At 39.7% G+C, this 23,563-nt stretch overlaps 1 protein-coding gene across 1 annotated transcript in view; it reads left to right on the top strand.

Moving 5' to 3' along the window:
* Positions 1 to 863: 863 nt before the first annotated feature.
* The window catches only part of LOC122688507 (WAS/WASL-interacting protein family member 1-like), a 53,262-nt gene continuing 30,562 nt past the window's right edge, over positions 864 to 23,563 (top strand). The window contains exons 1-2 of the mRNA XM_043894528.1: positions 864 to 959; positions 7,262 to 7,486. The gene's annotated coding sequence lies outside the window, so the exon portion shown is untranslated. The remainder of the gene's footprint in view (positions 960 to 7,261; positions 7,487 to 23,563) is intronic.

Below are 23,563 nucleotides of genomic sequence, written 5' to 3' on the forward strand. Positions count from 1 at the left end.
GTGACATACCTACACATTTATGTTAATCTGCTGGATGCAGACAACCATAGAAATTCAGAAGTTAGCAATGGCATTCTGGTCCTGGAATCACAGCAGGAGCATCAGAAGGAACAAGAAACAGGGCTAAGTGTTGCTAGCATTCTTGGTGGAAACACAGAAGGCCAAAACAAAGGAAGACTGAAGGAGGAGGCCAAGAGTTAATTTCCCAGGATAGGTTTTTCGTCACAGAATTTGTGAAGCCAGAATTTTCAATGTCATCTTTTAAGGAGATGTGAAGAATTTTAACTTTCTGATGCTGTCTCTATAAGTGGCTAAATTTATGCTAAATAAACTGAATGGCCTTATTTCTTGGGCTCTTCCTAGTCCTACTGAATGGGAATTGAATTCAAAGGTAAAGTGACACCATAAATCACCAGTGAGTTTTAGCTACATCTGCTAGATCAGTTATATCTAGCTAGCTGATGCTATTATCCAAATTTGGGTGTTTTTTTGCATTTTTGTTTCTAAGTGAGAAGAGTACCATTAAAAGATATAAAGGGACTTCCCAGCTGAAAAACTGAAAGAAATCCTATTTCAAATAAGTTGTCGTTGCTTGAATGTCAATCGTCCTTAAATTTTGAACATACTTTCATAACCAAGATTTCTCTTAAATATTTAAATGGTATCCTATTTGCTACATTCAACAAAAAATAATATATCTTATTAATGAATCCAATCCTGTGGGTTGAGTTGTTAATCCCAGTACTCTATTTATACAACTTTTTTCAACTTTATTTCCTATTTTTATCTCGTCCTTCAACTGCAGTAATAGTTCAGGGTTGCCTATTTTTAGTCCACTCAAGTACCGCAGGGCAGAAATGCTTTAACACTTCACCGTATAACCTCAGCAGTCCTAGGCTGCACCTTCCCTCGTAGCAGGCGGCCTGTGCTTATGTCATCTGTGTCTTCCAACTTAAAGGGTGAGTCTAAATTTTCTTATTTGCCCAAAGAATACCTGTGTTGTGGCAAGAAGAAAAAAGAGCAAATAAAATATTTTGATGACCCTGTATTTGAGAGGAGACCTCAAAAATCTTGTCTAAAAATAAGACATTTAATAAAAGTGCCAAAGGTCAAGTAAATCATTTTTAGTAAACCTAGGACTTCTGATTGTGTCCAGGATTGATTTGGAGAATCCTTGTATAAGAATTGTTTTATTCTTTAGGGGAAAAAAAAATCAGAAAAAAAAGCCTGACTTCTTGCAGAATCTGACCATTTTCTTTTTTTAAACCCTTATGAGCAAGTCTGTGGAACAAGCTGACCTTCACTTAAACGAGTTTACATCTGCCTCAAATGTCTGGGTAGGGCCAAAATGCCAAGCGTACTTAGGGGTATCTGGTTAATATTAGTGCAGATTATCCAAATCAGCTCCCTCCTAGAAGGCTGAGACTTGATAGAGAAATGTGACTGTGTTGTGACATGGAGCTTTTGAGTGAGACGAGGACAGTTGGGTGATGGGGTTGTGTGTTTCCTCCTTGGCACTCAGGCTGTCCATGCCATTCCCTGCAGAAGAGAAGCAGCAGCTGGGCTCCTCCTCAACAAATTTTGCTGATGGGCTCTTCATTTTCTCTCAGAAGAACCTGTCTTTATTAGGACAAAGGTCTCTGGAGTATCACAGAGATTTATGCCTTAAGAAATGTAGCAAACCATTGGGAATTAGGATTGCTTTCTTGAAATTGTGTGCGTGTGTGTGTGTGTACATGCTAGTCTCTCAGTTGTGTCTGACTCTGTGACTCCATGGACTGTAGCTCCCCAGGCCCCTCTGTCCGTGGGATTCTGTAGCAACAATACCGCAGTGGGTAGCTATTCCCTTCTCCAGGCAATCTTCCTGACCCAGGGATTGAACCCAGGTTTCTCGAATTGCAGGCAGATTCTTTACTGTCTGAGCAACCCTTTTGAAACTTTAAATGGTCATAAAGCAATGAGAAGTGGGAAAATAAATTATTCTGAGGATGCCTGCCCAACACAATGGTCCTGATGTGAAATTTCATTTGCTACTCACTTGAAAGCATATGATTAATCCTAAAAATATCAAAGATTTTGAGACTCGGTCACCATGGAGGGTGTGGAACAGCAAAATGAAGTGTGGTTCTCTTGGTTGCAAACAAGACAATGACACATGAGCATTTGGAGAGATGTTATTTCCATATGATATTATTCATGTTGTACTTCCCTTAGCACTTAACAATTGTAGCTTAAAGTTATTTATCCAATTGCTTACTATTTTTCAATTACTAACTTGTTCTCCATGAGGGAAAAAAAAAATCATACCTGGTTTATCTTCCATCCATAGTCCATAACACATAATAAGAGCAGCAGTTAACATTTTGCCCTTATCATATGCTCTTCTAGATGCTTTGACATTAATCCTTTAATCTAACAATAGATATTTTTTACCTCCAATCTTACAAACAAGGACACTAAGGAACAAATTACCAAAAGACCACATCTAAACATTAAACCAGGTACTCTGACTTCAGAGTCCCCATTCTCCTATATTACCTGTCATATTATGCAAGCAATAAGTATTGGTTAAAAGCATGAATGAACAATTCAGTAAATGGCTTTTTAAAATCTTGGCTAAGTGAGAAATGGATCATTTGAATTTTTCTTCTTTTCTCTCATTAGAAATATTGATCCACGTCTCTACAAAGAAAACAATGTAAGAAAACAATGTAAGAAGAAACAAAGAAAATAATGTAAGAAAACAATGATAGCCAATTGTATTGATAGCTTAATAATGACAGAACCTAACTTCAATCTTGATACAACTATTGTAGAATTCCCTCAAATTCTAAAGAGACAGAAAATTTGGGTAATTTAGGTTAAATTTATTCAAAGCTGTCTTGATTGCCATTAAACTTTCTGCCAGAAATATATACAAATACCTTAGGAAGCACAGAAACCTTTCATAGTATTTGTAAAAGTGGCTTACAAACAGAATTTCTATAAATGAGTTTGTTTATTGATTTTTAAAATCCTCATCCCTACTCTCTAAAATATTGTAGCTCTAATCAAGTCACCACCTCTTTCAGGGCCTTTGATTATTCCCTCTATAGAGGACTCCAAATGGTCACTTTCTCCAGACTCCAATTCACTATGTATTTTACACTTGGCTTGATTACTACTTGACCCATTTTAAAAGGTTTTCCAGGGAAATGGATGAATTTCATTGTTTCAAAAAATTCTTCAAGTATAAGAAATAACTCAGTTGGTAAAGAATTTGCCTGCAATGTAGGAGACTCAGGTTTGGCCCCTGGATCAGGAAGAATCCCCTGGAGAAGGATATGGCAACCTAGTCTAGTATTCTTGCCTGGGAAATTCCATGGACAGAGGAGCCTGGCAGGCTACTGTTTATTGGGTTGCAAGAGCTGGATACAACTTAGCAACTAAATCACCACTGATGAATACATTTGAGAGTTTCAAAATTCTACTTAATGATAAGTATAGTAACATTTTACTGAGGAGAGATCTTACTGCTTTTGTTAAAATCAGTTTCATTCAGGAGTATGTAGGGCCTCAGGCCCTGGAGAAGGAAATGGCAACCCAGTCCAGTATTCTTGCCTGGAGAATCCCATGGAAAGAGCTTGATGGACTACAGTCCATGGGGTCGCATACCGTCGGACATGACTGAGCGACTAAATAGCAAATGGGGCCTCAGAAGGAAAGGAGGCTTGCATTCTGGACTGGGACACCAGAGAGCTGGACTCTAGGCCTGTAATGCTACTGACTTACCAGGAGACCTTACCCAGGTCATTTAATTTCTCAGAACCTCAGTTTCTTCATTAGTAAAACTAAAATTCTATGACACGACCCTTATCGCTTCCAGAGAACATATACTTTTAAAGTAAATTACAGAAGTACTATGAATACTAGAATGAATACTGTTACTAGAATAGTAACATTCTAAAGGAGTCATTTTTAAGGGGAAATAAAACACCATCCTTTTTTGAAATCTAGAGTCCACCTAAGTGATACTGTTTCTCTATGAAGAAACAGAATGAGCTATGGTGAGGTGACTTTTGCAAATGATCTCATTCAGGAGGTATCGAGGGGACAGAGACTTGTCATTGCCAAGTAAGTCACATTTAAATTCCCTCAAGCCTTGAGAAATAATGTGAGGGAAAGTGCAAAAATAGCACAGTCATTCCTCTGGACCAAGTCGACTCCGAGGCCTCCTGAGAGTGCCGCAGCTGTGTATTCATCTATATGCAAAGAGAAATGATAAGAATCCTCTATATTTGGCATATGGTGCTCCTCTATACACCAGTGTGCTTGTCTATCAGTGTATTTTATGCTGAGCCTTTCGGTAAGGGAAGATCCACCAGGCACCCTGCCTCACACATAGCCACATATATTGAAGATGCTTTATTTTTCCCTTGCAATACGGAAAGTTGCAAGAGCACACAGCCACACTGAACCAACCACAGTGAAACTAGAGGCCGCTGTATCTGATTGAAACTGCGGAGAGAATTGAGATTGACAGAGTTGCAGGGCTAGAAGGTTAATGAGTCCATAGTCCTGCCTCCAGGCAGAACTGTCCTGAACCATTCCAGGCAAATGACAGCTCAGCCTCTCAGAAAAAAAAAAAAAACAACTTCATAAGGCGCTTCGGTAACATATTCCATTGTCTAAAATGTCCTTATCCTCATAAAGTTCTGAAAGCAATATAGGTCCACACCTGTTTAAGCTCCCTGTTGACAGATATATAGAATAATAAAACTGACAGAAACATTGATGATGAGAGCCTTCGCGATGGGTCACAGAACTGGTTATATCTTCTCGGAGACCCCAGAAAAGGGAATAATTAGCACATCTGTGGACTCTGGTTCTAGTTACAGTAACATTATGGTTCCAACTATTTGTTTTCTATATATCAGATCTAGGATTTATCATACAAAAATAAATGAAATTTTGCCTTGCAATTCATACCAAGAATCATAAGGTTAGCAAACACTATCTAACCTGAAACATGTAACTGAGAAATAAGCTCTTACATAAAAAGGCAAAGGAAGTACAGACTGGTAGGCAAATAAACCCATATTTATTTACTAATGTTGTTATAGTATTCCAATTTATGGATCTGCTGTTATATATAATGCTTCTTATAGATTACTGCCTCGTATGTCTCTGGGCACTAGGAATGATGAACGTGATGGTGGCACTATATAAAGATTAGTGTAGGCCATTGGCAGATCAGCGTTCAAATCTCTAGTCTGCTGCCTGTCATCTGGGTGATTGAGTAAGCTTCTGAACCTGATCCTTACGGCCCCTACCTGTAAGAGGAATAATACCTATTTCACACTGGTCTTGGATGATAAAATTGGAAAACGCTGGTAAAAGCACATAGGACCTAACAGGCAGTAGAGTAAGTGTTAGTTGACACTAACCACAAATCTGATGTGCCACACACTGCCTTTCTTACCTCTTCTCCATTCGTTAAAAGTTCTGGGAGAGAAGTGATGGTGTGTGGGACACATCTGCCTCCTCTGAGTGTCACCAGGCTGTGTTTCTGCTTTGATTTGGCCTCTCTTCTGTTGCTGAGCTCCATGCAAATTCATCAGGGGATTTCCCTTAGGGACATTAGGGGTAAGAGCAAGGAGGCTTTACGATGCCAAGCTCAAGACTATGCTGGATGTTAACTGGATTTTAATAAAATCTGTGTATGTGATGTTTGCGCTAAGACCAAGTAGATGGAATTCAGATTCTAAAACACTATACTCATTTTTAGAAAGCTGTAACAGAACTGCTTTGTGTAAAAGATAAAAAGACTGATTCAAAGATAGACTTCCTTTTGGTTCACAGGAGTGAGCAATAAGAGGAACTATTATTCATTATGAAACAGAAATGCTAATATATACAGAATTTGAAATAGATTTAAATATGCAAAGTCTCATTATCAGAGAAATATGCTCTTACTACATAAAACAGAGAAATAGAGGCATTTTAAATCATCACTCCAACTTTATGATCCAGAAACCACTGATATTTGAGTACATTTTCTCTTTTTTCTGCACATAGTCTGACAGGCAGGACTGCTTTTAAGTTCTGCCACTTCCTAGCTAGCTGGTGTTGGGCATACCACTTAGTTTCTTTAAGCTTCTGTCACTGCATCTGAAAACTGGTATCCACTTCATAGTTATTGTGATGACTCATAAAATAAAGCATATGAAGCACTTAGCACTGTGTATGGTACATAATAAGCATACAGTCATGACAGCTATTGTAATTATTCTCTTTGTTGTGTATTATTTTAAATGAAAAAAATGACAATTGGAGAGGAAATGAAGGTCACTAGGAAGCTACTGTCTTGAGCTTGGAGCCAGCACAGTACAGAAAGATTTCTCGTGTAACAACATCAGAGACAATTTATTCAATGTTTCATTATGTACTTCTAGACACTAGGATATCATTAATATAACTGATTCAATCCTTGTATCAGTCCTGAGACAAGTGGTATCACTATTTTCATTTTACAAATGAGCAAAATGAATCAAAGACAGGTTAAGTAATATGCAAAATCTCATAGCTAAGTGACAAAGCTAGGGTTTGAATGTAACCCATCTAGTTCCAGAGTCCATTCTTATAAACTGCTGGGTGGCAAGCCTTGTGCTTGCCCAGCCTTAAGACTAAAGAAAAAGCCCAGAGTAAGTGACAGAGACATCAGTGGTTTAAGGGATAGAGGGATCTTATCCAAGGTTGTATACCCTACTGTGCAGAGACAGTGGGAGGGACAAGACAACAGTCTTCACTGCTCAGGGAAAAAGAGGCTACCATCAACAGGGGGAATTGAGGTCAGATTGGCTCCGTTACCAGAGAGGCCAGCACCTGGGGCAAGGGGCAAGCACACGGGCTGTTAATTGGGCCCTATAATAAGAGAAGTAGATAGTCACGTGAGAGAAGCAGGGCCTGGTTATGCAGAAAGCAAGAGAACAGCCATCTTGAGCGGCCTGACTATACACTCCATTCCGACACCCATGCATAACTCTTACAGTCTGTGTCCACCCATCTTCCCGGATACCCCTGGAGTCAGGCATGTAGAGGTACATGGAAACCATACACCACACATACAGAACTGACGAACTGTAGCTAAAGAGTATTGAGAGGCCAAGAGATGGACAATTTGGGGGTCACAAGCTTATCAAGTCAATTTTTCATGGAAGTCCAGAAGAGGACGACACAGTCATCTCACTTCAGCAACTCAGCAATCATACTTGTTTTGCAGTGAAGCCACCTGTTCATGAACAGATTCCCTCCGCTCAGACTAAGGATGAAATGCAAGATGTTTAACAGGCACAATACAGGGGAGATCACGACCACTGAGCAAAATGCAAGCAGTAACAGCCTTCTGAGACAACGTCACCCTGGCCTGCAGGACCATCTCGCCTGTCCACCCACAGTGCTGACAGCTGGTGCTGAATACTGGAGAAGCGATGTGACAGGCCCCATGGTAACGTAAGGGTGCCTTTCTCCGGTAGAGCGCCTGGAGTAGTTACTTTACTAGGTGGGGCCCGGCAGGAGACAGGTGAGATCTGTAGGCAGCAAACTGAAACCACCAAGTCCTTACCTGCCAGTCCCAGGGCCATTTTACAATGTGTTCCTCTGGGGCTAGAGCTTGTGGAAAGGGCAAGAGCAAGTGCAAGTTAGTGTCCTGATCAATAACCAGCAGTCATCCTTTGGTGGTCAGTAGTTGAACTCGGATTGCATGGACTCCCTGCTTCTGGGTTAACACGGCATCAGAACTGGGATGGGACCAACACATGGGGAGAGTGGGTTTCCCGTCTCAATAAATGTTTAAGTAGCCTGGCAGAAGTGGGGTTGTAAGGAAGGTGGAAATGCCAGTGTAGGTCATTTTTATTGGCCCATTCCTAAACTCATGGTCAAGAAAAGTGGATCCCTTTGTTCTTATCAATGTTTACAGTGGCAGGGGGAGGGAGTCTATCATGCATAGTTATTCTAGATCCCAAATAATCCTTTTTGGGTTGCTAGATAACTAGGATAGGCCTCCTTAATGTCTTCCACCTGTTATATGGTAGGCTACACTTAGCTGTTGTTTCATCACACTGCATCTCGCTCTGCCCTTTTGCATAGCTGGGACCTGAAGCCCAAGAACACTCTAATTATTTTGCTATTGTCACAGGCCCCTAACAAACCCTTCCAAGTAACCAGCCATTCCAATTTACAAACCTGTCCCTGAGTTAACACCCCAAAAGCCTGTGTCTGTAATTGCTTAAGGGTGGTGCGTTAGGGGTATGCTCAACATAGTTGGTAAAGAATCCACCAGTAATGCAGAACACCAGAGTTTGATCCCTGGGTCAGTAAGATCCCTTGGAGCAGGAAGTGGCAACTCCAGTATTCTTGCCTGGCAAATCCCATGGACAGAGAGCCTGGCGGGCTACAATCCATGGGGTCACAAGAGTCAGACATGACTTAGTGACTAAACCACCCCCTCCACCCAACTAGAAAACAGCCAGGTATATGATAACCCAGGTCCTGCATTTTGTCTGTATTCATCAGCCATTCCTGTGCACAAGCATGGGGCTGCTACTTTTCAACTAGCAAGAGCCTCTGAGGTTAACAGGATTTCATCGACATAATGGAATAAAAAGACACCTTTCATGGTAAACAGTGGCCACAGGGCTCCACATGCTGGGGGTGGGGGGACACCTTGCAATTTTCATTCCCAGTCCTTACTTCCCAACATCTTGACATTTACGGGAGTTTTCTCGGCCACCCGGCTGGCTCACCAATTGTTGGGCTGCAAGTGCTGTTCAGTTCAGTTCAGTCGCTCAGTCATGTCCGATTCTTTGCGATCCCATGGACTGCAGCATGCCAGGCTTCCCTGCTCATCACCAACTCCTGGAGTTTACTCAAACCCATGTCCATTGAGTCGGTGATGGCATCCAACCATCTCATCCTCTGTCATCCCCTTCTCCTCCCACCGTCAATCTTTCCCAGCATCAGGGTCTTTTCAAATAAGTCAGTTCTTCGCATCAGGTGGCCAAAGTATTGGAGTTTCAGCTTCAACATCAGTCCTTCCAATGAATATCCAGGACTGATTTCCTTTGGGATGGACTGGTTGGATCTCCTTGCAGTCCAAGGGACTCTCAAGAGTCTCCTCCAACACCACAGTTCAAAAGCATCAATTCTTCAGCGCTCAGCTTTCTTTATGGTCCAACTCTCACATCCATACATGACTACTGGAAAAACCATAGCTTTGACTAAGACGGACCTTTGTTGTACTTGCCCAGTTTTAAGACTGAAGAAATAGTCTGTAGTTATGACAGACACACCAATGGCTTAAGGGACAGATCTTGTCTGAAGCGAAGTCCCGGAGCAGCATCCCCCTGTGTGCTGTGTGAGGCAGCCAGCGAGCAGGAGATACCAGCAACCTTTGCTACCTGGGGGTGGGGCAGCAGGGCTGGAAGCCTCCGTTTATAGGAGAATTGATGTCAGGTTGGCCAGTTACCAGGGAGACCAACAGCTGAGGCAAGGGGCAAGCACGCAGGCAGTTAATTAGGTTCCATGATTAAGAGGATTAGATATTCATGTGAGAGAAGCAGAGCCTGGTTGAGCAGGGGGGCATCCAGAGAATAAGAGAAGAGCCATCTTGAATGGCCTGACCATACATAAACGGATATAGAAGAGTTTAATATTGAGCAGATATTTTTTGTTAATGTTGCAGTTTAAGTCAAACGTTCTAAAAAGACCATAAATTTTTTACAATTTAATTGCAATTAATTAGAAAAGGACCAGATAGATAACTACCAGGAAAAGAATTAGATAGATGCCCTATTCTTCATGAAAGAATGTTTTGCAATGTTCCCAAGTGACTTATTACACCCATCCAGAGAAGTTACAGGACCTCAGAGTTGATCCATCTCTTCTGAACTTTGTAGGTAGCTAGAAATGGTTAGGCAGCAAGCAGTGTTCTTGGAAAAATAGATTTGTATTACCCTTGGAAACAGACTGTGTTGCAAGAAAGTTTTTGGCATGAAAGGAGGCTGAGTATACACAGTTGTCTCTCAGATGGTGTGCGTTTGGAAACATAAGTGGACAAGCCAAACCCTTTTAAGTCTTCCTTTTCCTTTGAATTGAATTCCAGAATGTGGTTTTTATGTTACTATGTAGCATTTGTGTTTATCCTTATTTATTCCTGCATAATATTTCATTGAGTGGATGTAACAACAGCTATTGAATGAAAACAAGAACCCTCAGTCATTCCAAACTGACTAAGTTAAAAGTTCCATTCTTTTCAAGTTCATTTACTTATCCCTTTTGGACAGTGAGGAAAACATCCCAAAGCATGTGAGTGGTCAAATGATAAAGCAAAATTGCTGTCAACTTTTGGGGAAAACTGATATGTTCAGATACTGCTGATGAAAGTATAAATTGGTATATTCCTTTTAGAAAACAATTTGGCAACATTTACAAAGTGCACTATAAATGTTCATAATATTTGGCACAGTTCCTCCTATTCCCGGGAGTTTATCCTAAGGCAATAATTAAAAAAGAAAAAAACCATAAACAGAGAAAGAATTCAAATATAGTGTCAATTATAAATAAAACCTAAGGAGCATACTGATTGTTCAACAATAGATAAATAGAGAAGTAAACAACATGGAATACTTCATTCCCTCAAATAATGATAAATATAAACTGCATAATAACATAGAAAAACAAGATGTTAAAAATCAGGGCACTAAATGATCCGTTTACTTTGATTATACCATGTGATGTGAATAAACTAGAAAGTTTATTCTAGTTTATTCTGTTTCAATAACATTGAATAATGGAAGCAATCGTGTTAAAATAGGAATAAGGATTAGGTGATTTTTTTTTTCTTCTTCTTAAATTTCTTAAAATGTTGCTTGAGATATGCAAGAGAATTAACAAATAAATAAATGATGGAGTGTTTTCTTTGCCATTAGAAGAATAGATAGAGCTTTCTCTTCCCACCCCCAGTGACAGAAACCAACCAACCAAACACACCAAAACTGGAAAGAAAAAAACAAACATTTAAAAAACTTCTTGCCATTCACCTCTAAGGAAAGCTATTATGTTTAGAGCTTACACTTCTGAAATAGCCACTCTGGTGAGAAAAGAGACTGAGAACAATCTTCTGGAGCAGGGTCTTCAATTTGGAGTGAACTTTGAGATATCTTACTCTGGACTTCCCCGGTGGTCCAGTGGTTGAGAATCTGCCTGCCAGTGCAAGGGACATGGATTCAGTCTCTGGTCTAGGAAGTTCCCACAGGCCTTGGGGCAACTAACCCCATGCTCCACAACTACTGAGACCATGCTATAGGGTCTGTGTTCCCCAAGAGAAGACACCTCAACGAGAAGCCCGGGCTCTGCGGCTAGAGAGTGGCCCCCACTCAGAGGAACTAAAGAAAGCCGGTGAACGGCGACAAAGACCCAGCAGAGCCGGAAATAAATACATATACGGATACATACACAAATAAATAAAAAGAGATCATACTCTTCTTGCCTCCCCCTTTCCCTCCCTCCCTTTCTTCCTTCAACTACAGCAGATGTTTATATTGCTCCTTTCTTCTTTCCTCTTACAAATTTCTTTTCAACATGGCTTTAAGGCTCCCTTTTCAATACTTTTTAGTAAATTTTTTTTCTTTACCTTCCACCTTGATATAATTATTTTATCTTTTATTTCTATATGTTATTTTACAGTTAATTCACTAATGCACTTTTATTCTCACTCTATTTTGTGTGTGTGTGTGTGTGTGTGTTAAAGATATCCTGGCTGACTAGCTATAATTTCATTTTTAGTAATGGACATAAATAAAGGTAAATTCAACTCTAGCCCTTAAACAGTACTTCATGGTTAAGTGGTTATGGCTAAGTTTATGGTTATGGTTAACTTTCTCAGAAGAACTAAATGACAATGGCTTTGGGTCATTAAGAACATCTTCTAATTATTCCTGTCTTCTATTCAAATTCTGTTACAAACAGAGTAAACGCTATTAGGTTGGTGCAAAAGTAATTGCTGTTTTGCATTGCTGAACTTTGTTGTTTGACATGGGAATACATTCTTAAATAACTGTGGTTATGTTATACATCATTTTAATGCACATTTCTCACTTTATGTTTTTCTTCTAATGACATTACTTGCTGTGTATTTTATATTTATCTTAGACAAAAGAACTGATGTTAGGCAAAAAACAAATTTGAGTGATTTTTTTTTTTTAATTCGAGTTCAAAATGGGATGTAAAGCAGCAGAGACAACTCGCAACATCAACACATTTGGCCCAGGAACTGCTAATGAATGTACACTGCAGTGGTGGGTCAAGAAGTTTTGCCAAGGAGATGAGAGCCTTGAAGATGAGGAGTGCAGTGGCCAGCCATTGCAAGTTGACAGTGACTGATAGAGAGGATCACTGCAGCCAATCCTCTTACAACTACACAAGAAGTTGCCGAAGAACTCAGTGTTGACCATTCTTCAGTTGCTCAGCATTTGAAGCAAATTGGAGTGAAAAACCTCAATAAATGGGTGCCTCATGAGCTGCCCCCCAAAAAAAATCATTGTTTTGAAGTGTTGTCTTCTCTTCTTTTATGCAAAAACAATGAACCATTTCTCGATAGGATTGTTATATGCGAGGAAAAGTGGATTTTACAAGACAACCTGAGATGATCAGCTCAGTTGCTGGATCGAGAAGAAGCTCCAAAGCATGTCCCAAAGCCAAAGTGCACCAAAAAAAGGCCATGGTCACTGATTGGTGGTCTACTGCCGGCCTGATCCACTATAGTTTTCTGATCCCGGCAAAACCATGACATCTGAGAAGTATGCTCAGCAAATCGTTGAGATGCACCAGAAACTGCAACGCCTGTAGCTGGCTTTGGTCAACAGAATGGGCCCAATTCTTCTCTGCAACAACGCCTGACCACACATCCCACAACCAATGCTTCAAAAGTTGAATGAATTTGGCTACGAAGTTTTGCCTCATCTGCCACATTCACCTGATCTCTTGCCAACCAACTAACACTTCTTCAAGCATCTCAACAACTTTTTGCAGGGAAAATGCCTCCACAACCAGCAGGAGGCAGAAAATACTTTCCAAGAGTTCTTCAAATCCTAAAGCACAGATTTTTACGCTACAAGAATAAACAAATTTATTTCTCGTTGGCAAAAATGTGTTGATTGTAACGGTTCCTATTTTGATTATTAAAGATGTGCTTGAACCTAGTTATAATGATTTAAAATTCATGGTCTGAAACCACAATTGCTTTTGTATCAACCTAATATTTACATAGTAAAAATAAATGCTTTGTGGGAAAATTAAGTGTACTTTCCCACTTCTTTTTAAAATAGCTTTTGTCACTTAATGTACACAGTTTGTCATACAGTTGAATAGTATTTCTGGTCTTCATTGGTGTTGGAATAAGCTAGACAGGTATCTGTTGCTTGATCTGCAATATTGTATTTTCATTAGGTGTTGCTAATGATTTATTTTCTGACTTATTCATATTGAAACAGTTTCAGTCTAAGTGGATCAACTGCCCTAAAATACTCTTCAACTTACTAAATATAAGTAAAAATTAGACTTTTCATTTTGTTATGAAATCTTGATTATAAGCAAAGACTCTAATTTGACTGTTTTCTTTGACTTAGTTCTTTTAGCATTTGCAAATACCAGACAGTATTACAAAAACTTATGCTTCTCTAAATGAGAATGTAACACTGTTACATTTTCTGTTTCATTGCTTTTATAGATGACATATAAGTCATATTTCTCTGTTTTCATAAGAGTACCTCTGAAGCTTAATTATCATAGGTGAACACTTAAGCAATGTCATCATGAAATAATATTCAACTACCTCACCTTCATTAAACAAGCATCTGCCTGCAATGTGGAAGACCCAAGTTCAATCCCTGGGTCGGGGAAGATCCCCTGGAGAAGGAAGTGGCACCCCACTCCAGTACTCTTGCCTGGAAAATCCCATGGACAGAGAAGCCTGGTGGGCTACAATCCATGGAGTCACAAAGAGACGGACACAACTGAGTGACTTCACTTTCTTTCTTTCATTAAACATACTCACCAAGAACCTACTATGCATTAGCTTAGCGTGATGCCTAATGGAGAAGGAAATGGCAACCCACTCCAGTGTTCTTGCCTGGAGAATCCCAGGGACAGAGGAGCCTGGTGGGCTGCCGTCTATGGGGTCGCACAGAGTCGGACACGACTGAAGTGACTTAGCAGCAGCAGCAGCAGCGTGGTGCCTTGGAATACAACAGGAAGGAAAACATTCTTGGTACCCTGTGCTTCTCTCTTGCAAAATAGGAAACTGATAACTTCATAAAGCTCCCTTTAGGTGTAAACTAATTCATCTGATTGTTTTTATTTCAAGGATCATAAAAGATTACCCATTTTAGTAAATGCAAAGCTTTAAAAAAAAAAGGAAGATTTTTTTTTTTTTTTTTTATCAAACAAAATTTTTATTGCAGATTCTGTTGACAAAGAGTAAAACAAATCCCTTTGGTTTTACTCAAATTTCTTTCTTTTTTTTTTTTTTTTTTAATTTTTTTATTAGTTGGAGGCTAATTACTTCACAACATTTCAGTGGGTTTTGTCATACATTGATATGAATCAGCCATAGATTTACACTTATTCCCCATCCCGATCCCCCCTCCCATCTCCCTCTCCACCCGATTCCTCTGGGTCTTCCCAGTGCACCAGGCCCAAGCACTTGTCTCATGCATCCCACCTGGGCTGGTGATCTGTTTCACCATAGATAGTATACATGCTGTTCTTTTGAAACATCCCACCCTCACCTTCTCCCACAGAGTTCAAAAGTCTGTTCTGTATTTCTGACACATATATATGGAATTTAGAAAGATGGTAACGATAACCCTATATGCAAAACAGAAAAAGAGACACAGAAATAAAAAAAAAAGGAAGATATTTTAAGTGATACCTGGTTCAATATCTAGAGTTTACCATGGTAGGCTATAACTGGTGAATGTTAGAGTTATCTTTGAATACGACTAAAGATTTGTATTTTTCTATTTTCAAACATTGGATAATACATGTGTATTGTACAAAAGAATTTAAATTGTAGGTTGCCCTATGCACTCAGGAAATTGAACAAAAGCAATGAAACATGATAAATACAGCTGAACAAATACAAGTTAAAGGATTTTACATAGTCTAAACCTACTCCCGTCGGTGCATACATTAAATATTTCTACTACCATGATATTGAGATGAGAGGATGGCCTTTTGTTACATATCGACTCTTTGGAAAATCTAATATGAAAAATTCTAAGCACATGAGAGAAGTATGTATATTAGTTCCATGTTACACAAGGAGTCATTTTTTTGGTTTTCTTTAAAGGGATCATTTATGATCCTTCCATGAGTATATTTATAACATTATTTCATGTACAAAATTTTTGTTTCTGCACAGTTTATCAGTAATGATCTATTGTGTAAAGCATGGTTCACTTGTAATCTTCTTATACTGCACTAAGCTAGGCTGAGTAGCCTCAAGGTCATTCAGACCAGTTTTTGCTTCTGTGTAAAGACAGCCTCAAGCTATTTAAGGAATATCTGGCTGCTGGAGAGCTTGGAGCCAAATTTGCAGTTCAGTAGCAAGTGTAGGCTTTTTAGATATTAACCTTACTCCTGGCTCCATCTAACTTTTCCATTCTTATTTTTCCTTGTTTAAAAACACTTATTTAAAAGTTCAAAAAAATTTTTACATGTGAAATAAACTCTCAATCATCTACCCTAAATTGTTCTGGATGCTTATCTAGATATAAATAAAGATGGGCTAAATAATTTGTATGATTATTAGGAAACCCAAAGATCAGAATTATGAAATAGCCTACTGCTTTAATTATGTTTATGCTAGAATATCCAGAATGAACAGCCATAAAAAAGAATCACTTTTTAGCAGATAATAAGTCATGTATTGGGGTGTCCCAGGTGGCTCAGTGGTAAAGAATCTGCCTGCCAAAGTAAGAGATGCAAGAGACGGGGGTTCAATCCCAGATCTGGGAAGATCCCCTGGAGTAGGAAATGGCAACCCACTCTAGCATTCTTGCCTGGAAAACTCCATGGACAGAGGAGCCTGGCAGGCTACAGCCCATGGTGTCTCAAAGAGTCTGACACAAGTGAGCGACTGAGCACACACAAGTCATGTATTAGTAAACATGAAGAAATACTCACGGGTAAATGACTTATTTAAATACATAGTTTTACTTGAAGTAATCCTAATACCACTTATTTGTAAGTTCTAAACAGTATAAGAACCTGCATAAATGGACTATGACATTTTGAAAACTGCTTCAATCCTTAAAATGGTACATTAAAGTTGATTTACTGAAAATCTCGTGAAAATACCTATGACCTCTACATTAATACATGGTGAAAGGATAGTAATCAGTGAAACGTCTGTGATTTCCACATGAATCAACAGTGGTACATTGCTAACGTAACACTCAATTACATCATGTTTAATTTATGGGAAAATGTTTGGATATGCTTAAAATGTCTGTGGTAAATCATTTTGGGATCTTAATTGAACATTTTTCTGTGATAAATTACTCTGTAAACACTGAAATAATATTCTTACATAACTACTAATTTATTTTGAAAGACTCCAACAACCCCAAATCATTACGTTATTTTCTTTGTATGATCCAAAGCAGTACCCTGCAGGACTTAATTTTCTTTTCTGGTAGCAAATAATCTTAATATTTATGAAATTCTTATTTCCATTCCACAGCCTAGTTATCAGTTCTTAAACTCAAAATATCTATGTGAGTTTAATGTACTAAATATCATGGTATACTATGGTTTCTTCAATAATGAAAAATGCTTAGAATTAAAAATTTGACACTCTTTTCCCCAATAATAAGCTACTTAATTTAGTATACTAATGTAGTAATGCTCTATTTCCATACTCTATTACTTTATTATCAAGAATATTTAAGAAAAGCGTTCATTTTTATGGTGGAGACTAGTTGAAATGTCATTATTACAGAAAAGATTATTATTAAAATGTATTAATACATTATTAATACAGAAAAGATTTTATGTAAAGTTGAGAAATAAGTATTTTTAATCATAAAATACTATGACACTAAAAATTAATAATTTTCCATGTCACTACCATTCACTACTTGATGAAATGTTTAAGTCAAATAAATATTTAAATCAAATAAATCCTATTTTGAAAATGTATATGTCTGTCACTTGAAATACAATAATTCTTCCTAAATTATAATTAATTTAGATAATATAATTTAAAATTGATGCAAATTTATATTATTCCAATAGCTATAAACTTAAACTGGACTGTGATTTTTCTATCACTTTCCAGAAAAATGAGTTAAGAACAAATCTGGAGACTATACCAGTCCAAGTTCTTGGCTGCAAAAAGTAACACAAACAAAGCAAAGTGACATAGCAAAAGTAACCACAGCTTCTTCGGCTGAGGCCTTAATTGGATTCTGTGACTCCCTTTGTGCATTATACTTTCCTTTGCCTTTAGTTTGAATCTCAGTGGGTCATGACTTTTTACCCAACATGGTGAGGGAGCTGAGCCCCCAGGAACCTTGTTTAAGTCAGCTTGCAGTATACTGACATTTTCTTCCACCCACCACTGTGACAGTAAGTCTATTTTCCCTTAAGGGGAACAGACAAACATAGCAAGACAGCAACAGTCATCATCTTCTCTCTGCAGCGTTTTTGGTGGTTTTTCAAAGTATTTATTTACTCGGCTGCGTCGGGTCTTAGTTGTAGCACATGGGATCTTCATTGTGGTGCATGGGCTTCTCTAGTTAAAGCACAGGCTCTCTAGTTGCGGTACTCGAGCCTAGCTGCCCCACGGCATGTGGGATCTTAGTTTCCTGACCAGGGATGGAACACGCGTCCCCTGCACTGGAAGCTGAGTTTCCAACCACTGGACCACCAGGAAAGTCCTTCTCTGTAGGTTTCTGTTTTTTTCTCCAGTGGCTCAGTGGTAAAGAATCTGCCTGCAATGCAGGAGATATAGGACACATGGGTTCCATCCCTGGGTCGGGAAGATCCCCTGGAGAAGGAAATGGCAACTCACTCCAGTATTCTTGCCTGGGAAATCCTATGGGCAGAGGAGCCTGGCAGGCTACAGCCTATGGGGTTACAAAGAGGTGGACGTGACTGAGCATACACACACAAACACACATAGGGCATGAAGAACCCAATTTGATTAGGTGCAGCCTTACTTTTCAATTCAGTGGAATTCCAATCCTCATGTAACTATGCCATCAGAATCTAAAATCAAAAGGATAGAAAGAAAACAATTGGCATGAGAGTCAGTAAAATATAATCCCGAGAACCTCCATCCCAATTTCAAACCCTAGGGTTTCCGACTTGAATATTCTAAGTGGAAAAGGAACTCCATGGGGTAATCATTTATTCAAAGTGTATAACATGTCCTGCAGGACAACACATCAAACTGCCACACTGTTGACTCTCAGGTGAATTTACCTGAGTGACTAGGAATGGGGTATGCAAAAGGAACAGTGAATCCCTTGAACATTAACTCGTTGACTTCCTGTTTCTTTAAAAAATGACTTCCTTTAAACTGAAACTATTTAGTGTGGGGTACCAAAATCACTGCAGATGGTGATTGCAGCCATGAAATCAAAAGACACTTACTCCTTGGAAGGAAAGTTATGACCAACATAGATAGCATATTAAAAAGCAGAGACATTACTTTGCCAACAAAGATCCGTCTAGTCAAGGCTATGGTTTTTCCAGTGGTCATGTATGGATGTGAGAGTTGGACTGTGAAGAAAGCTGTGTGCCTAAAAATTGATGCTTTTGAACTATGGTGTTGGAGAAGACTCTTGAGAGTCCCTGGGACTGCAAGGAGATCCAACTAGTCCATCCTAAAGGAGATCAGTCCTGGGTGTTCATTGGAAGGACTGATGCTGAAGCTGAAACTCCATCCAATACTTTGGCCACCTCATGCAAAGAGTTGCCTCATTGGAAAAGACCCTGATGCTGGGAGGGATGGGGGGCAGGAGGAGAAGGGGATGACAGAGGATGAGATGGCTGGATGGCATCAAAGACTCGATGGACATGAGTTTGGGTAAACTCTGGGAGTTTGTGATGGACAGGGAGGCCTGGCGTGCTGCAATTCATGGGGTCGCAGAGTTGGACACAACTGAGTGACTGAACTGAACTGAACTGAACCATGTCTTTGCATAAGGCAACCGGTTAACCTACAGGTGGCATAATGACAGAGAAAAATGATAAGGGAAAGCAAAAGTAAATTCAGAATATCTGCTGCAATTTGGAAAAATTGCTGCTGTCTGCTCCCCATACCATAAAGATGACTGGTATTCTGTGTAAACAGTGAAAGTTGCTCAGTTGTGTCTGACTCTGCGACCCCATGGAATTCTCCAGGTCAGAATACTGGAGTGGGTAGCTGTTCTCTTCTCCAGGGGAATCTACACAACCCAGGGCTCAAACCCAGGTCTCCCGCATTGCAGGCGGATTCTTTACCAGCTGAGCCACCAGGGAAGTCCAAGAATCCTGGGGTGGGTAGCCTAACCCTTCTCCAGGGGATCTTCCCAACCCAGGAATCAAAGCCTGGATTGCAGGCAGATTCTTTACCAGCTGAGCTGTTTGACATTAAATTGTTCTTTGGTCTCTCCAGGTATAATGCTTTTTAGAAGCCTGTGATTAGTTACTGATACTAGGAAAAGGAGTGTTCCCTGTAGCTGGATGGCCACTGATGAGAACTCCATGTTGCTGAAACCAGGGATAATCTTCATTCCCTCTATGATAAATGTTTGGTTCATGAACCCACTGGCATTGCCAAGAAAGGAGATTAACCTATATTTATGGAGTGGGTCACATATGCACACTAGAGGCTTTGTGGTGAACATATAACCTCCCAAGAAAGGTACTCACATTATGAGAGCACAGATTTGTTCAACATACCCTTTCCCCAAACTCCTCCATCATCCTCCAATCCTACTCTTCCCAACTACCTGGCCATCTGACTAGTTTCATTAGCCACTGGATTGGTATAGGTTCTTGTTCTGATTATCTTTGCTGTTTATAAAACTAACCTAAAATTTATTGGCTTAGGGCTTCTCTGGTGGCTCAGACAGTAAGAATCTGCCTGCAATGCAGGAGACCAGGGTTCGATCCTTGAGTCGGGAAGATCCCTAGAGGAGGAAATGGCAACCCACTCCAGTATTCTTTTTTTTTTCCTTGCTTACTTTTTTTTTATTAATTGGAGGCTAATTACTTCACAACATTTCAGTGGGTTTTGTCATACATTGACATGAATCAGCCATCCACTCCAGTATTCTTGCCTGGAGAATTCCATGGACGGAGGAACCTTGTGGGTTACAGTCCATGGGTCACAAAGAACTGGACACCACTGAGTGACTAACACTTTCACTTTATTTTTTAGTGGCCTGAAGTAATCATTCTAATAGGATCATGAATTCTGTAGGTAAGGAATTCATGTGGAACCCTGGGGAAGGTTTTCCCCTGTCCTGTGATGTCTACAGCCTTAGTTAGGATATCCCGAGCTTGGGGATGACTCATTAACTATGGGCTGGAGCCATCTGAAGTCTCCTTCGCACATATCTGGTACCTAGATTGGACTGACTCAAGGACAAAGACTGATGACTGAAGTAATTACATAAGGCCTCTCTTGGCAACCGCAGACCATGATGGTCAGAGAGTGGTAGGATTTCATTCCCAGGGACCACAAGAAACAAGTTAATTAGCTGTTTCAGTTCTTCATACTAGAATCAGGCAGATCTATATTCTATCTCTAAAATGACTAGAATTTTCTATTCCTTCACCCTCAACAAAGCCAGATAAAAGCCCTGGATCCTGCCCAATTTCACTGAGGTTCTTTGCTGCACCTCACTTACTAGTAACAGTTTCTGTTTAAACTGGGGTCTTGCTTGCATAGCAGAAGCCTACTCCGATTCTACAAAGCAGACAAGGACTTCAGTGGAAGAAAAAAATGTTGGCTCAGACAGTCCATAAGAGAGCTAGAGAATCAAGCTGGGGAAAGGGGCCTGGGTTAGAGACTGGGAAGCAGAGAAGGTAGCTAAGTGTCTCGCTCGGGATCAGCCTGGACAGAATATCCCCATTAGCAGTGCTGCCACTGGATCCTGGCTGCTGCTGCTAGCATGAAGGCCTCGAACTGTGGTGACTTAACTGCTCAGTTGCCTCCAGAACAACCCTCATCTACCGCTGATTTTGTCACTTCCTAAAGATCCAACATTCTCGTAAAGAGCTTCCTGCTGACCAAACCTAAGAGACATGTCTGCATCTTAGCTCTCGGGGTGAGGGAATGAATGTTCCTTCTGGTTCCCCAAAGGTATTTCCATAACAAGATTCCTATCAGATAAAAAGGGGTCTTAGATTCTGAGCAGACAAAAATGAGGGACATACCCATTGAGCATGCCTAATCTATTATTTAATAATTAAAACAAATGAATGGGTGAAATAACAGTAAGATTTAATTAGTTTATGCAACTACTTTAATAAAAAGATCCCGAAGCTGCTAGCCTTAGTGTTGAAGTGTGACTGGGTAAATCATTTAACCTCTTGAGTTCTCTTGTCTTACATGTATAAAATGAGAGTTCGGCCTCTGATCTCGGATTTTCATTATGACTAACTCCTTTTTAAAAAATTATTGTCAGTGTAACTTGCAGAGGCTCATCCACATGGTGGAGCCATGTGCCTGGGACTTGGCAGTACCCACTGCCTCAGTTTTATAATATTAAAAAAACTCTTAGTAAACCAAGTTGGCTAATTTCTTTGAAGTTACAATGGATTGTTTTAACATGTGTATATTAGTGAAAGGTTATTGAACAAAGCTTGGTTAAACTTAATGGTTATCCATCCAATTTTCCATTGTGTGTGCAGAAATTGGGGAAATTTTTTTCCCCACAGAGCTTCGTTTTCTCAACTCCAACACAGTCTGGAGATAGCCAACAGATTTGAAAATGGCAAATTCAAGAAGTATCTTTCCCCAAAGAGTGTGGGTTCTTGGTACAGAAATCTTTTCATGAGAGACTTGGTTCCAAGGTTCTCCATAAGGAAATTTAGGGACTTTCCATCTAATTTGCCTCATGTCTCATCTGAGTCATTCCTTCAGTGGCCTAGATGTCACTTCTGAGGGATGATCCAACCTTTTCAAGATAACACGGAATCTTTACCCTCCCCTTTGGGAAAGATCACAAATATGCTTTGAAGGAAAAGATGATGACCCTCCAGACTGTCTGGCTTCCCCTTTCACAGTAATTCTATTAGGGAGTCTCTCAACCTTACAGGGAATCCCCCTTGGATCCATCTTTTGGCAGGCAATACTGAACCAAGACCAAATCTTCAAAGAAGACTTTACTTACAGTGACTCCCACAGTCCATCCCTCACAACAGAGCAATGTTTTGTAAATTCTGGGAAGTATGTTTGCATTTTAGACAAAAATATACTTGGTCAAAATTTTGCACAGTGTACTATAACATAGGATGGGTCCAAATTTCCCAACAGGGTTATGACAGGAAAATAAAACAATCAGAATAGGCATTCAGAAATGTCTGCTCATCCTAGCAACATGAAGTTCTCATACTTGGGGACTTTGGGTTTTATTTAGCTGACTTGAGTCATGTCTGTGTAGGGGAAATTCCTAGTGAGGTCCTGGATGTGACCGCTGGGTGTGCTCCAGTCTCCTCAAGCCAACACCAGCTCAAAACAGGACCTCATTCAAGGGAAGCTTAAAGTCAGACTGGCTTCCACAATCTTTCTGTGAGACTAGCTCCATGATTACAGGGATGTTCACACAGTGGGATTATGCATTCAGAAACTACTTTCTGACCAGCTATATTAAATGCCCATATTATGGCAGACAATGGCTATTATATTTTATTATATAGATGTAACTAAAGATCACTGGTTGGGTGAAGATTTAATATGAACAGACAATGGGTAGATTTCACAAGTGACACAGTGCTGTTTGGAACATTTTCATTTTCTCATTAACATTACAAAAAAAACAAAAACAAAAACAAAAACATGCAGCTGAAGGGGCCAGTAATAATGATCTACTTCATGAGCTGATGGCTTTCCCTGGTGGCTCAGATGGTAAAGAATCTGCCTGCAATGCAGGAGACCAGGGTTCAATCCTTGGGTTGTGAAGATCCCTTGGAGAAGTGGGTGGCAACCCACTCCAGTATTCTCGCCTAGAGAATCCCTATTGAGAGGAGCCTGGCAGGCTACAGTCCATGGGGTCACAAAGAGTTGGACATGACTAAATAACTAACACTTTCACTTTCATAAGCAGATAGAAAAATCAAGAAGATAGTAGATGTTCACACTTATACTATGCTAAAACTCTTCACATAGGGCCTGGCATAAAATAACCATAACAATGAACTAATATTTATGTTAACTTTACAACATGAACATATTATTACATCTAATTTTAGGGAGAAAAACTAAGGTACAAAAAAAAGTTAGTCACATTGCCTAAGTACATCC

The sequence above is a fragment of the Cervus elaphus genome, chromosome 33 (assembly GCF_910594005.1).
Source record: "Cervus elaphus chromosome 33, mCerEla1.1, whole genome shotgun sequence".
Taxonomy (NCBI): Eukaryota; Metazoa; Chordata; class Mammalia; order Artiodactyla; family Cervidae; genus Cervus; species Cervus elaphus.